The sequence below is a fragment of the Lynx canadensis genome, chromosome D3 (genome assembly GCF_007474595.2).
Source record: "Lynx canadensis isolate LIC74 chromosome D3, mLynCan4.pri.v2, whole genome shotgun sequence".
Lineage (NCBI taxonomy): Eukaryota > Metazoa > Chordata > Mammalia > Carnivora > Felidae > Lynx > Lynx canadensis.
The window spans coordinates 31,901,001-31,915,755 of NC_044314.2; the positions used below are offsets into that span (position 1 = coordinate 31,901,001).

The 14,755-nt window shown below is 39.8% G+C and overlaps 1 pseudogene; it reads right to left on the minus strand.

Moving 5' to 3' along the window:
- Positions 1-12,832: 12,832 nt before the first annotated feature.
- On the minus strand, positions 12,833-13,521 carry LOC115528014 (annotated as a pseudogene).
- Between the last annotated feature and the right edge of the window lie 1,234 nt (positions 13,522-14,755).

The window sequence follows — 14,755 nt, forward strand, 5'->3', positions numbered from 1 at the left end:
TTCTGTCCTCTATGGAGCACACATCTACATGTGACTTTACTTGGTTCCTGCAATAGTGCTGTAAGGCAAGATTTATTATTCCTTTTTGTAGGTGAGGAAACTGTCAACGAGAAAAACAATTTATGATTACTCGACTATTTAGGGTGAAAAGATGAGTTAAATCTATGGGGCACTTGGGTGGTTCAGTCAGTTGAACATCCAACTCTTGGTTTCTGCTCAGGTCATGATCTCATGGTTTATGAGTCTGAGTCCCACACTGGGCTCCATGCTAACAGAGTGGATCCTACTTAGGATTCTCTCTCTCCCTCTCTTTTTGCCCCTCCTCCGCCCCCTCTCTAGCTCTCAAAATAAATAAACTTAAAAAAAAAAAGATAAGTTAAATCTATGTTGATCTTTCTAGCTTGAAAGCTGCCCTCTTTTCCCTGTCCCAGAATTTCTCTGTCCTCTTGGTTTTCAGCTGTCCCCAATGTGGAGTGAGGAAACATTCATGTATTATAGCTCTAACACTGTAGAGGATTCCCTTGAAGGGTCTCAGATGCTGGTGAAGCAGAACTGGAAATCAGTGGAGCAGAGCTGTCTATAAAAAAACCAATAGATTTTAAGTTTGTAGGGGAAGCTGGCAGGAGCAGGGATGTAAAGCATGGTTTGTGAACAAATTTAGGAGCTGAGGGGATGTGGGGGCACCCCTGAGATGGTGACCTCAGACCATGCCTGGATGGGGACAGAAGGGTTGTTAGCACTAAGCACTTACCCAGTTGCACAATTCAGAGCCTGGAAAAGTTCCCTACTGATCTAGGATCGGCTTAAGCCCCGAAGCATGAAATGTGAATACCTTTTGCTCAGCATCCATTAAATAAATGTTATTCTTCTTCCTGGCAGAAAACACAAATTTCTCTGTTCAGAGCCACGGTGTAGCAGAAGGAACAGAATTTACAATATCCCTCTTTACGATAATGGCTCTCACCTTCCAAGGAAATGAGCTTGGAGGAAAGGAGAACCATTGAGTGCCCAGTGACAAGCTGGCTGGGCTTGCTGCTGCTGCTAATTATCTGGCAGGGAGGAAAGGCTGTGTCCCTGGAATACGGAGAAGGGTCTGTGAACTTTGGAGAATGGGCAAGGTACTTTGGTGTCTGTGTCATGCGAACTGGAGAATGGCCCCCACAGGGTCGTGTCTGACCTTTACCTCTGTTTCACTACTGAGCAGACATTTTTGCCAATTATGATCCCAAACACACTGAAAAGTACCCTTGGCCACTGACAGTTTGCAAGGGAGAAGCAATGCCTCTAGAATAATACCATGCCCAGGACAAAGAGGAAGGGTAAACAAAGCATTACTTTGTGTTGCAAATAGATGGCTTTGTTAAATACTGGAGAAATCCCCTCGGTGTCCACCTTATATGGCTCTGATAAAAATGCATTTGCAATACGCTCAGTGTCAAGAAATCACATCTTACTGGGCCAGGGAGGTTAAGAGCATCTCCCCATCTACAGAATAAAACTCATTAAAAGAGTCTTTCCAGCAGGAGAAGGCCCAGTTTGCTGCCTTCTCTATACCCTCCGCTTTTTTCTTTTCAACTAATGTATTGCAGAAATAGATACATGATCAAAATAGTATAATCCACATTTGTATTAAAAATAATAAGCTTGATAACAATGGGGAAAAATAATGGTAAACAGCATCAGAAAACACAGCAGATTCAGAAGTTAACTTAACAGAACATACTTGACCGGCAGGTAACACATTAAAATGCTATTTCGGCAGACAGAATTGATAGCAGACTAGCTGAAAGAAAATCCGCTCGGAAAAGTCGACAAATACAATCCTAATCCCCTTTTTTTTTCCTGCCACATGCTGCAGATGAGTGAAACCCAGGGGGGGAATTCTTATTACGGCAAATAGGTGTGAGTCCAGAGGAAAAATTAAGTCAAGTTGACAATTTACAAATTTCCTTTCAAGCATGAAGGGGAACTGAAAACGACGGTATTTATTTATTTTTTTAAATCCCAAGCCCAGTGTTTGGTACCTGTTAATATGGCTGCTGAGAATAGGGGCATAGGAATCTCTCATCAATAAAGCCAGAATGAAATAACCTTTGTTAGACAAGTGATATTAGAAAATCTAATGTTGGGAAGAGACATTTTTCTGCTGCCTGGTGGGTATTGACATACTGGCTGCTTGGGTTTAGTTAAGGCACCACTTATGGGAATCAGAGGGGCAAAGCACAGAGTCTCTGGATAGGACTGTCAGAGTCATGCAACAGCCTCAGGAACATTTGTCTTCAGATGGGGATGTTCCTAAGGATCTGGGTATGGTTTCTGATATTCACATGGGCTTCTGTTGATCCTGCATAGCAGATATCTTTGCTTATGCAAAGGAAAGTCACCTTCAACTGTTAGTGAATTTTCTGAGTCAATAGAATATTACAGATGTGATGGAGTCTGAGTTCCAAAATGGGTCAGCTAGAAAATGGAGATAGGAAAAAGTAGAAGAGAAGGTACATATTCTTAGCTTGTTTCTGAGAAATAAGGGTGAACATGGACTCAAAGTGAAATGAATTTGAATCACACAGGCTGTGACATGGGTCAATGAAAAAGTCTGGAAGCTGAAGTTCTAGTCCCATTCTTTGATATTTCTAGTCTCTCTCTCTAAAATATTAACTTTATTTGTGATGTAGACAATTCCTTTGAATAGGATGAACATATTCTTGTATGTGCTGGTTTCTGCCTAATGTAACTATTAAGGATCCCCCTTTTACTCTCATTTTGGATGAAATTATATGATCACTCTACTTATAAGCTGTTTGGGGCTTGGTTACCATAGTTGAAAATAAAGATATTCTAGAAAATTCTACCCTCACACATACACAGGCCTTGCTTGTGTTCCACTGTTTATGTATGCTCTTAATCAGTACAGTTGACCAGGTCGACAAATAAGCTGCCGTGGATTAGAATAATGGTCCAATGAAGGATATTTACCTTTTAATAGGGGACCTTTTGAAAATAAAGTTCTTATAACTCAAAATACTGAATCTTTAAAAAATGTTTTAACATTTATTTTTGAGAGACGGAGACAGAGCATGAAAGGGGGAGGGGCAGAGAGAGAGGGAGACATAGAATCCGAAGCAGGCTCCAGGCTTTGAGCTGTCAGCACAGAGCCTGAAGCGGGGCTCAAACTCGTGAACCATGAGATCATGACCTGAGCTGAAGTCAGACGCTTACCAACTGAGCTACCAAGGCACCCAAAATACTGAATCTTTAATGGTGAAATTACAGGCAAACTTAGCTCATCTTATTAGCTCTTTTGTCTTCTTTGAGAATCACAAAACACTGAGCTGCTGATTGGTGGATGGTTTAGGAGATCCAAAAACCAGTCCTGGGCAGGCTGTATCTAATACCCTGGTTGTAAAACCAGGTTATAAAACCATGTTCGTGGGCCCTAACCTTTTAGCAAAGCCCCAGTTGGATTTTTAAAAGCTCCCTAGGTATTTCAGGTGCACAGCTGACTTTGGGGACATAATTCTATGTTCATTTTATAGATTGAGGGACTGACACCCAGAAACCCAAAGCAGAGCAACAACAATGGCTATTTGTTTGGGTTCTTTTGTTTATCAAGTGCATCAGTGAACAGTATTTCACTTAATCCTTATGGGGTTTGAAATATTAGCCCCATTTTATAAGGAACAAAATAAAAGCATGTGCTCAAAGTCACACAGCTAGTTAGTGGCAGAATCAGAATTAGTGCTCATATTTCCTGATTCCTATTCTGGATTTATTTCTATTATCCCATAGCAACTCAGGTAGTTTGGGAAAAGCTTGCCTCTCCTTGATTAAAGTGCTCAGTTTCTTTCTTTTCTTGTTTTCCAGAGAGATGCACAATTAGGAGGTTGTTATTTTCTTCCTGGTCTTTTTTCCTTTATTTTTTTTTTTCTGTTTTGTTTTTGGATGAATATTTAATTCTGCTCTCCCCTCTCTCTGTGTGTATAGTGGGCTTCCTGGCAGAGATGGCAGGAGATGTTTTCATGTGCAATCAAGGGCGTAGATGCATTGGCTGCCAGCCTCAGGCAGGGACACAGACTTGTCTCCCACCAGCAGAGCGATGATGCGTTTCCCCAAAATGTTCCAAGAATGGCCTGGAATGTGACTAGACAAGGTCCATGCGGCCCCATGAATGGCTTCACACTGCACCAGCTAGAAAACAAACACAACAGTAATTCTTGGATTAGCATGAAAACACTTCCAAAGGGGCTAAAAGACAGCCTTTTGTCCCTTTCATAAAAGAGAAGAGATGAGGTGTGACAAATGGTCTGTTGGATGGCTTTCTGTGCCAGGCAGAGGTCATCTTGGAAGGGCACCACAGACACAATCGGTTTAATAGAGAAGAAACGGACGCACAGATAAAGGACAAAGAACATTTCAGAAGAGACAAGGTGGCGTCTACAGAAGACAGTTTAAATTAAAATAGGAAAAGGAGATAGCATGGCTCACATTTTTTTTTAACCCACTGTCTTTTGACACGTGCACTGAGACAGCACATATAGCGCCAGCAACATGGGAGCTTGTCATCAGGAGATGTAGGTATTCCAACCTTAGTCTAGGTGGCTAAGATACTCTGAAGTTCTGGACTTCAGTTTTCACATCTGTATAGTAAGGCTAATATTATGTACATTGCCTGGTCGCTGTAAGGATGACATAAGATTGGCGGTAGGAAGTCAGGAGGATGTGGCTTGCTGACGAGATGGATGCTGGGACACGGATGACTTAGGCTGGGAACCTTGTTTTGCAGGGACTATGTCATACGGGTCGGGTCCAGTCAATCATTTTGTCTGAATGGCTCTCAGATATTTCAAAGGTTTTTTTGGTGTGTCTTTGGAACCAGAATTTCACATGTTGATTCTTAAGTAAAATCCCAACACATTAAAACAGATGCGTGGAGCTGCCCCGTTTGAAGCACTGGTGGGTTGGTCGAGTCCTCTCCACACCCATTCTCCTTCTCTCTCTTCCTGTGACAATGCCTGAAACAGCTCTTCCATTTCCCTGCTCTAGGAATTGGCTGCTGCAGGCCTCTGCTGCCTTTCTGGATCTTTCCAGCATGAATTGGGAAGTAATTCAAAGCCTCTCACTAAATCTTCTGAAACTTCAGTGGAGTGGCCAAATTTCCTCATCACTGATGATTGTAAAAACAAATGGAAAAAGCAGATTCAGGTAAATGAATAGCTAGATGGCAGAGTTAACTGCCTCTGGTTGACTTAGCACTGCTTCTCAGAACACAGGATTTAAAAAGCGCCTCCAGATTCACAGACACAAGATCATTGCCATTGTCCAAAATGCTTATTTATTTATTTTTAGTAGAAAGAGGAGTAAGAATCTGAGTGTAAATATCATAGCTAAGGAATCACTTTGAATGTCAGGGGACCTAAATGGCTGTGTAAACAATGAATCCCAATCTGAAGTCAATAGTGCCATGTAGAAACTAAATGCAGTTTTCAGCCTTTCATTTTCATAGCCTGGTCTGTCACATGTTGCCCTTCTGTTATTTTACACTGATGTGTGCATGTGCATGCATGTGTTTGCATGCTCCACATGCACATACACACCCACTGCAGTAGCAAGCCCTCTATCAGGATCAGGGGCACCAAGCCAGAGTTTCATGAAATTTGAATGAACCTGTCAGAAGTTCTCACAACAACGTCACATCACTTCAAAAGCATCTTCTTTGTGTCTGTCTTTAGGATTTATCTATGTCTTTATGGAGATTAGATAAACCTTCAAAGCTTTGAAGACAGAGAAGGAGAATTATATATTTGGAGCCATTACAAGAAAAATAAAGGGCCCCTAGTCTTTGCATCATATTAAATAAATGTCTTAATCCTATGTCATGAGCCCTGGTTCTACCATTCTTTTACTGTGTATGTAATACTGGGTAATCATTTTGAACCCGTGGCTCAGTTTTCTCATCTATAAAATGGGGACAAACGATGCCTTGTGAGGATAAATGAGACAATATATATTAGGATTTTTTTAAAAAAAATTTAATTGAAGTGTAGTTGGCCTACAATATTAGTGTCAGGTGTACAACATAGTGATTCAGTGTTTATGTACATTGGGAAGGGATCAACACGGTAAATTTGCTGCCATGTGCCACTATACAAAGTTATTAAAATAGCACTTACTGTATTCCCAATGCTGTACATTACATCCCCATGTTTTATTTTAAAACTTGAAGTTTGTACTTTTAATCTCTTTCCCCTATTTCACCCATTCCCTCATTCCCCTCCCTTTTCTTGCCAGCATCAGATTGTTCTCCGTATCTATAAGTCTATTTGTTTTGTTTTGTTTGTTCATTTGTTTTGTTTTTTAGATTCCACATATAAGTGAAGTCATATGGTATTTGTCTTTCTCCGTTATGCTAGGTTTTGAAAAGTATGAAACTGCTATTCAAGTATGATCTTTAAGTTAAAAATATAAAATATTGTTATTACTTGGGTAATATTTTTTTAAGTAAAGATATGAAGGGAGACCTGGTTCTTCCTTCTGATAATAACTTGAGCAGCATAAACTTATAACTAGTAATAAATGGAGTCATTGATTTTCAGCACATGTGGGATTTCATTCAAGATTAGGGTGTTTACCCCAAGTGGTTGGAATGTAAGCACAATGTTCTGTTGTGGTTTGGCAGAGTTTCTCTGAGACCTCTCTCGTTATTTCCAGTTGGATCCAGGGGACTTTGAATTAGTCAGCTGGAGTTATGTCCTGCAGCGGTGCCCTGTGATGTCTGGTGGGAAGTCTTGGGCCTCTCTAGTCATGAGCTCTCCCAAGCCTCTTGGGCGATAAAATGATAGCCACTTCTTAGTGTCAGCTTCAAACAAACAAACAAAAAGGTGTATATTTGGGATTCCTAGTTCCAATCTTACCTTCAGTGTGCCTCTCTTCTCGATGATCCTATTTCTTTTCACTGGGAGGAGAGCAATCTGATAAATTTATTTACTGTGCAGGGTTTGTAGCTAATGTGAATCTAAAAGGAGGATGCATAGAGCTGACAGTAAGTCCAAATCCACCCAAACCACATGGTTGAGAATAGGAGACACAGTGATGTCTCGAAGGGAATCAGGGTGGTACTTGGAGGCAGAGTGGTTGCTGCGCAGCTTCATAAAACAAACACCATCTCTGATTTGTTTCATTATGAGAACTTGAGAACTCCCATTTCTTTTCTTTTTTGGCTTGGGGTTTCTGGTGCCAGTGTAAGCTGGGTTTTCTGTCACTGCTCCTGAAAAGGAGAATGACTGTCATAGAGCATTCCACTGAGTCGGGAGGCAGGGGCTCTGGTTCTCACTGGTCACTGATGAGCCAAATGACCTTGAGAAGTGTTATTTCACCTCCCTGGCTCTGGCTTTCCCTTTTTGTAAAATGAGTTTGGAAATAGAGATGTTTCAAGGTGCCTTCTGCTCTAAATACTGTAATTACTTTATTTTCTATCTACTGAGTTCTGTAGATGGTGTGCAGCTTAATTGTGATATGTAGGTTACTACCTACAATAATCGGGACAGGAGAAGTGTTGCCATGGAAGTTGACCACTGTGTGAGTGTCCTTCATCTGTTTTCTTTCACCCCAAACACAGGAGGGCAGGAGTGATATATTCTGTGTGCTGCACAGATGAATATATAGCATCTGATTCTTGATTGTTTTAAGTGATGTTCAGGTCAGGAGCACTAAGGGGAGCACAGGATATAACTGGGAGAGGAACGTTATTGCTCTGGGATCTATCTTCAGTCTTTTTAAGTGTGTGAAATGAGAAAACAACTCTACTCTGGAAATGTAAATGGAGGGAGTTGACTCCTTTCCTTCTTAAATGGCTTAGGTGGCAGCCTCAAGCAGAGGATGGAAGGGTGACCTCTGGGAGTCCTGCTTAGTCCTTCCATTCTCCAAAATGCTGGCCATGAAGGAAAAGTGTCACACATCCTCTCCACATGTCCTGTCTCACACTGAGTAATGTTGCCCCTCTGCCCCCAGCGGAGCATTTTAATGATAACGGCTGTCTCAGGGACCGATTGTGACTGTCTTTTAAAGGAAGATGAAATCTATTAAGACAGTGAGGACAGAAAGAAAAGCGATGTCCCTGAGAGGAGAGCTCTAAAGGAGAGCACAGTTGGTTCCTTTCTTGCCCCCTCCCTCCATCTCTTTCTCTCTTTGTTAGAGTGTACCCTTCAACTGCTCTGTTTTGTGTCTGGATTATTGTGGTTGTTGGTGTATAAAATTGCTGCTGGTGTGTATAATTTATAAGCTCTAAAAATGATAATAGTCTCAAGTAAGAAGAGTGATTTGTGTTAAAGTCCTCAGGGTACTTTGTAAGGAATTTAATTTCTGGGGGAAATTGTCTATAACTTCATGTGGAATGTTAGTTAACTGGTTCATAGCTGGGATTTATTTTCTGTCATCCTTTTTCTTTTTTCCCTTCTCATTATTGGTTTGGATAGGTTTACCTGGGCAAATGAGATTATATAGCAAAATCTTGATGCACTGGGAAGCTTAGGGAAATAGAGAGGCTAGTTCATTTATTTTCTTACTTTTTTTTTTTTTTTTCAAACCTATGTTAAATCCTTCTGAGTTTTTTGTGTTGTGGTCAAGGCTTCTCAGCCAGGGGCGATATGCCAACCAGAGGGTATTTGGAACTATCTGGAGAACATTTTTGGGTTTCACAACTAGTGTCATCAAGTAGGTAGAGACCATGTATGCTGCTATACATCCTCTCATGCACAGAACAGCCACTCAACCCAGCTCCAACAAAGAATTATTAGGCCCAAAATGCTAACAGTGTCAAGGTAGAGGAATTCTGATGTTGTCAGTAGGCTCTAGGGAACAGAATTCAGTATTCTGTCACCAAGGAATTTCTACAGAATCCCACTGTTTTTTTTTTCTTGACTGGGATTCTCATCACCAAGGATGGAGATAGGTAACAAGATGCTGGACCTGGGCCAAATGTAATGAGTCCCACAGTATATAGAGTCCAGGGCTTTTTCTTTTTTTAAAGAAACATATGACTACATAAAGTATACTATTATTGTTCTGCATTTCCTTAATATTTAAGTTCAATTGCTTGATTGCAATGAAAAAAATAATGACCAATTGATGTAACTAGTGAAATGGATTTCAGTTACTTGAAGTATTACCATGATAGACTTCTTGCAAATACTTGTTAACAAAAAAATGGTCAATCAGGGGCGCCTGGGTGGCTCAGTCGGTTGGGCGTCCGACTTCAGCTCAGGTCACGATCTCACGGTCCGTGGGTTCGAGCCCCGCGTCGGGCTCTGGGCAGATGGCTCGGAGCCTGGAGCCTGTTTCCGATTCTGTGTCTCCCTCTCTCTCTGCCCCTCCCCCGTTCATGCTCTGTCTCTCTCTGTCTCAAAAATAAAAAAAAAAAAAAAAAAAAAAAAAAAACGTTAAAAAAAAAAATGGTCAATCATTGAGACCTGTGACCTTAACCTTGCAGTGCATATGTACAAATATGGTGATTCAGATCAAAGGTTGGGCAAGGGGTGTTTGATAATGGGGTAGGACCTCAGGTGGAAAGATCACAAGGCCAAACACCTTTGGTAATTGGCCCAGCGTTAAGCCTAGTGGTTCTTGTTGAGATTAATGGATTGACTTAAAAAGCTAGGTACCACTTATATGTTAGTATCAACTATGCAAATATGAATAGTCTTAAATTCCTTACGCTGATATTCAAGACTCTTTACCATCTGATCTCCGCTTACTTTTTTTTTTTGTTTTTAAGTAGGTTTCATGTCCAGTGTGGAGTCTAACGTGGAGCTTGAACTCATGATCCTGAGATCAAGACCTTGAGATCAAGACCTGATCTGAGATCAAGAGTTGGACACTTAACCAACAGAGCCACCCAGGTGCCCCTGATCTCCACTTACTTCTTACTAACGTTCCTACTTAAGTCTCCTGCACTAGTCATATTTTTGTACCCAATGCCTCATAAACTCAACGTGCATATCCATAGATGATCATATACCCACACTGTTGCTTATACCAATTCCTTCTCCTAATGGTCATTAACATTTCAGCTATCTTTCAAGAGTGAGATAAAATTCTATCTCCTTTGTGAACCAACAGGCCAGAAATACTATTCCCTCCTTCATGAAAAAATAACATTTATTGCTGGTGATTGGCGCAAGTTTGTTTTGTTTTTCATTTTTCTGTACTAAAAAAAAAGTGTGCAGTGAGTTAGGGAACCCCCAGTTCCAAACTCACACTGACAAAACTTGTGTAACCCAGAACAAATCACTTAACCTCTATGACACTCGAGTTTTGTTTTTTTTTTATTTATAAAATAGAATAATATTTATTCTACTTTTCCTGCAAGGTAGTTTTGGATAAAATGAGATAAGGAACACAAAAAGCCCTTTGAAAAATAAAAAGAACTACATGAATGTAACACATATTATTGTCATCAATATACAAAACCACAATGAAACCCACAAAGTGCTAATGCTGTATACATTCTGCAAAGCACTTAGCTATAGTCTGCACTTAATAAATGAGAACTCACACAAGTGAATTGTTCCACAGTTAAGACAGACTGGCAGGAATAGCAGTAAGAGACAAGAGGCTGGTTAAGAGGTTACTACCTGTATTGATAGAGAAGCTATTAAAAGCAGAATGTGATTTTTAACATCTCCAGGACCATGATAGAAATGAATAAAATTTTGTGCGCTTTATCATTTGTGACCCAGAAAAGAGAACCCTGAAGGCATGAAAAGTCTTAAAATAAATTATTTGTGTGCAAAAGGAGGCAACATATTCCACTGATTTGACAATTTCAGTTTCTCCATTAAGGGTACAAATGGGAGATGAGGTCACTTAAGCAAATGCTCCCTGATTGTTAAAGCCTTTCCTGACTGCAAATTAATAAGCCTGAATTCATTTTTGTGGCTTACAGCTGGCTCAGTGTCTGAACTTTCCCTCTTGATTGGTGGGGGAGGGTAAAATTTGCCTGGATGGGTCTGGGAGTGTGGTCTGGGAAGTGGCCAGAGCTGGTCTTCAACGCTCATCATGGAGTCAAGGGAAGAAATTCAGAGACAGTGGAAGGTCCATGGTGGCAAGTATAGAGACAGGAGTAGGGGAAAAAGAATAGATGATGGCTAGTGGGTAGTGAGCTACCTAGAGGTCTGGCAATTTAACTAGTAGACATGCCCTGAGGCCAAGTAGGGAGTACTTCTATAAATCGCCTATATCTCACCCTTTCCCAATAGTTGGGAGAGAGCTCTTAAGGATTTCCAGTTGTAAGGACACCAAATGAATAACAGATTAATCTACTGCCTTAGAACCAAATGTGGTTATGTTTTTGCTCAGTAAGTACAGTAAGAAAGAGTAGGACAGTGAATGTGAAGAGTTTAGACTGTAAGCTAGAGTGTTTGTGTTCAGTTCAGATTAGCTAGTTGATGTGACCTTGAACAGTTATTCAGCTTCTCCAAACCTCAGTTTTCTCATCTGTAAAACAGAATAATAATTCCTACTTCACAGGGTCATTGTAAAGCCTAAATGAATAATGAATTCAGTGCAAACTGCACAATGCTTGGCAAAAAAGAGAGTCTTCAGGAATTGTTAACCATAATTATTGGATGGTCAGCAAATAGAAGCAGGCAGACTCCTCTTGTATTTCTTGCCTCCCCAGCTATGTCTAGCTATTGAAGAAATGCTTAGAATGAAGCACTGTAAGGGTTTTTAAAATTCTTCTGGTTTTATTGAGATAAAATGATGTGTAACATTATGTAAGTTTAAGGTATACAATGTAATGACTTGATACATGCATATATTGTGACATAGCTACCAAATGTTAGTTAACATATCCTTTACCTTGCATAATTACCATTTTGTTGCTATAGTGGGAACATTAAAGCTCTACTCTTATAACAACTTTCAAGTGTATAATATAGTATTGTTAACTATAGTCATCATGATATAAAGGATTTTTAAGAACTAGTGCTTGCTACTCAAAGTATGGTCCGTAGACCAGCAATACTGCTTGGGAGTTTACTAGAAATGCAGAAATTTAGCATCACCAGGATTTCAGACCTACTGGAATCAGAAGCTGCATTTTAACAATGACCCTGGTGATTTCTGTAATTGATTGAAGCTTATAAAGCCACCACCCTAATGACATAAACAGGATTTTTTGGAAGAAAGAGGGGAGGGGAGGGGAGAGGAAAGGAGGAAGGAAGAAAGGGAGAGAAAGAAAGAAAGAAAGAAAGAACGAAAGAAAGAAAGGAAGAAAGAAAAGGAAAAGAAAAGAATGGGGGAAAGGAAGGAAGGAGGAAAGGAAGGAAGGGAGGAAGGAAGGAAAGGAAGAAAGAAGAAAGAAAGAAAGAAGGAAAGAAAAGAAAGAGAAGCCACATACTGTTGAGCATTTTGAGATTGCTGATTGGTCCTAATATATCAGAATAAAATACCAGTGTAAAGGCTAGCATAAGGATGAGATGTAGCACAAGCACAGTCATGACTATAGTGTATTTATCATAAGATTTGGTTAAGGTTTATATAATACATTGATACCTAAAGAGGATATGGTATGCTAGAAAAAAATTTTTTGGAGTCCACTTTCTTAATATACAAAAAATACAGAACAAAAAGTTAAATATTTTCACATCCGGTTACACCACTGTCTAGTTTTTTATATTAACTTTACTATTCAAACAGTGGATAGTAGATGGCATTTAGGGATTGGGAAAAAGATGAAACAAACAAACAAAACCCAAAACGCTTCTTCTACCATGTTTATTCTATACTGTGTACAGCTGTGCTCACAGAGCAACTTTCTCCATCATTCAGAAATTCAGTTGTATATGAAAATGAACCTGCCCCAAAGCCAAGGGAGACTAGAAATGATGGGTCTTTATCCCAGGGCATCATCATACAGTTCAAACAATGGTGCAGCTAACAGCTGCAGTTTTAGGGACCACATATAAGGTTTCTTCTTGAAGCTGAACCAAAAACAAATTCTTATGCTCCTTAGGTTGTGTAATATGTGCAGAAAGGTCTGGATATTGATGAGATTCAAAATTTGGTTTCTGCCAGTTACCAATGCAGTCATCAATGACCTACAGGGCTTGGTATCTCGGCCATTAAGCATTTTAGTCTTTCAACCTCTTCTCCTGGGTTAAGTTTAACACTTCATTTGGTAATTTGAAGAAAGTTGTTCCTAGCTGTAGCAGTAATGCATGGGCCAGCCAATACTCATGCATAATTAGAACCCCTTCTACGACCCTCCTCTTTCCTAAGTTTATCAAATTCCTTGCCCATGCAATGAAACCTAGCTACAACAAAGCTATCTTTCTCATAGAGGTACTCTTTTATACCAAAAGTATAATTAGTAAGAGGGTCCAGGTGGATGGGGCACCCCAGGGGAAGGGGCTTGGTTGGCTAGATGTACTTGTTGCCAAACTGGTTGACACCCCACCCCTTTTTTTGCCTGCTCCTCTCCTTTGTAGCCAGCAGTCTGCAATTAGGTATCACCATGAACATGCTGGTAATCTCAAGCTGGTGGTGAGCTGAAAGGGAGAGGCCCAGAAACTTTCCCTGTGCTGGCAGTGGTATTCTGCATTCTGCTCAGCAGTGCCACCACCATTAACCCTAGGGCATCAATAATCTTTGATTATAGTAGATGCTCATTAAATATTTATTGATTATTGATGGACCTTTGCCTGACCCAGTAACAGTGTCAAAATATTGAATTAAATAGCTACTAAGTTGGCATGAGCAATACATTTTTTTTCTGCTGATCTGAAAATATTTTTTTTCTGATAATCTTTCCCTTTTTTCAGAGACACAGTGAAATCTCTATACTGTGGTATATGCTATTTACTGCCTTTGGCATTTAATGACATTTGTTTGTATTAAGAATATTATGTGGTGTGTATGGCAAATTCTTAGAAGGTGGAAAAATTACATTTTTGGTAGTTCTTTAACATCTACATAATACAATTGAGTTCAAATATTTGTAAAAATGAATGAATATACATCTAAAAGAAAATAATTTTACATTGGAGTGGCTTATGATAGCAACTCCTATTTATAGAAATAAAGATTTCAGTTTATTGAAATCTTTACAGATGAGTGAATAGGTTACTAGCACAGTGTTAGGTACTGTGCTAAGTGTATTACCTATGAGGTCTCGTTTCTTCTTAATGACATTATGAAGTAGCTGCCTTCATTCTTACTTTACAGATGGTATACTGGAGCTCAGACAAGTCAGATGACTTCTCAGGGTCACACCATTAGACATGTCAGAAGTGAGTTCACAGACATCTGACAACTATGCTATTCCTCTTGTCACATAAGAAGCAAGTGGGATTCTAAGTTTGCATTCTTTATATTTCCTATGTTGAGAATTCATAGGAAAGACACTACTAGCATTAGACCCTAGCTGAAAAGATCAAAGAAAACTAGAACTCTCCTGGGAGATCCTTTTAAGAAATTTTATTTTCTTCAGTTTTTTTTAAATTTGGGTTACATATGACCAGTCCCTATGGGCTTTGGGTATCTTTACAAAACCTTTGAAGCCAACACACAGCTTACCAAATGACATTGTGTTAACATTATAACGAAGTGGTCATATTTTACATTAGCAAGGGAGATCAGGTCAAAGCTTAGGCTTTGAACTCTACTTTTTCTAAATCCTTCCTGACTCTCTGCCTGCTTTTATTTCTACTTTCTCTCTAGCACGTTCTGGTATTAATTACGTATTTGACACAGACAT